The 2253-nt window shown below is 32.4% G+C and overlaps 1 pseudogene; it reads left to right on the forward strand.

The window, feature by feature from the left end:
* LOC107607859 overlaps positions 1-2055 on the forward strand; it is a 4514-nt pseudogene extending 2459 nt beyond the window's left edge.

The following is a 2253-nucleotide window of genomic DNA, read 5'->3' on the forward strand; positions in this document are numbered from 1 at the left end:
TTTTTTAAAAATTATTTTATTTAAAAATTAAAATGATATTTGTTAATACTAAAATATTTGTTTCTTATATTTGGGAATGTTTGGTCTAATACTTCAACAAAGTCCGGGAGTCATTAACTCTGAGATTGAAGTAAGCATACTTTGTTATTCCTTGTTAAAATAATTTTGGCACAAGTTATCATTTTCATTTTTTGTAGCCATTACTTTTTTTTCATGATTTTGCATAAGTTGAATATCCTTACTTATATTAGGAACTCCAACAAGAAGTTAGTAGGCTACATCAACAACTTCAACTGGCTGAAGACCAGATAAGGTTTGTTTAAAAGTAACAATACCATAGTTATGTTTATTGTGCTTCTTTTATGATTATTTTCTTCATTTGTGAATTTAGGGCTTATGAACCCGATCCATTAAAGATGACATCTATGGAGGAGCTGGAATCTGGTGAAAAGAATCTTGTGGAGACTTTGACTCGCGTCATGCAAAGAAAGGTTTGCAATAACATAATCCGCACATGAGTAATTTTTTAAATATATTATTTGATTTGATATATTTCATAAGAATGAAATTAATTTACTACATATATATTAATATATAAAAAAAGAGTTATTTACTTTTATTTTTTAACATCATTCCTTTTTTCAATTTATGTTGTTTTTCATCTGATAAACTACATGTTTTATGTTTGTGTATGGTTATTATAGGAATATCTATTGAGCAGCCATTTGCCTACTTATGATCCATCAACTATTCAGGTAAACTACATTCATGTAATTACTAATAATTCAACAAAATTCACACATAATATAAGTGAAAGAAGTACAATAACAAATCTGAGAATTATGATAGGGGATGGCATCAACTTTTGAGAATGTCGGATGGTTGCAAAATGGTACCCAAAACCACAACCAAATATTTGATGCATCTACTCCTTTGGATCCACTCAGGTTATAATTTTATCTTTTTTAAATGCCGCCGTTTATTTATTAAAAATAAATAATTGTATAAAGAATCAATAATTTTGTGCACTGTAAATGATTAGGGATTTGCAATCGTCAATTTATGATCCATTTCCACAAGGAACAAATTCACAAAGCGATACAAGAAACATTGGAGAGTGTCACGTGACAAATCAGAATGACACGTGGCCTCAAGGATACACGTTATACTCTCATATGCAGCATGAGATGGTGGGACCTGACGTGTCGAATATGATGACGACACATGGACAAATGAATCTTCCAATCACAGCCTCTAATTTGCAACCATCCAACAATGAAGCCGGAGAATATGACTGTAAACCTCAAAATCAACTTAACACACAATAATAAACTCAACTCCATTCTTAACATGCATAATGTATATTAGATTATTAGTTATATATGAGATGATGATGATCACGTTTATGTATAATGTATGGGTGAAAGGAATATAAATTATCTGGGTGATCTTTAAGCTCATGAAATATCAAATTTGTGTTCAATAAGTTTGTGTTCATTCACTACCACCACATTCAGCCACAAGCTAGCATCCAGAATCACAAATTTAGTTTAGAGAAAGAAACAAAAACAATAACAACTAACAAAAACAAAAAAGGAGACTTCGGTTGTCGAAGAGCAAACCTGCCAACGAATATGAAGCAAGAAGCCGTGAAGAAAGAGACGACGACGGAGAAGATGAAGACACAATGATGATAAAGAAGAGAGAAAGTGCGCAAAGAAAGTGACGGTTAAGAAAGATAGGAGAATTGTAGGAAGGCTGGGGAAGAGAGAAAGAAGAGGCGACATGATATGGTAGGAGGTAGGTGGCGGCGTGGCGCAATGGCCAGGCGACGTGGTGGCTAGCTAGGTAGAAGAGAGATAGAGGGAGGAAGGAGGAAGAAGGAGGAAGCTAAGAAGGGATGAGATAGAGAGGATGAAGAGGGTATTAGGATAAATATGGGCATTATTTGAATTTTGAAATCTAATGAGAGATAGAAATGTTAGAACTTTGTGTCTTAGTATCACACCTCCGAGGACCTACACAAAATTTTGTATTTTTGTGTGCCTTTTGTAAACGAGTGAAAACTCAGGTGCAATCGACTTCATGTGAAGTTGATAATTAAGAGCTATTAGATAAAAATTTAGTCAAATCATTTAACAGTTCTCAGTTATTAACTTTACGTGAAGTCGATTGTACTTGAATTTTTACCATTTATAAAATTAGTTTAATATTTTTTTTATAATAAAACTATTTTTAATTAATTAATTGCAG

The sequence above is a fragment of the Arachis ipaensis genome, chromosome B07 (genome assembly GCF_000816755.2).
Source record: "Arachis ipaensis cultivar K30076 chromosome B07, Araip1.1, whole genome shotgun sequence".
Taxonomy (NCBI): Eukaryota; Viridiplantae; Streptophyta; class Magnoliopsida; order Fabales; family Fabaceae; genus Arachis; species Arachis ipaensis.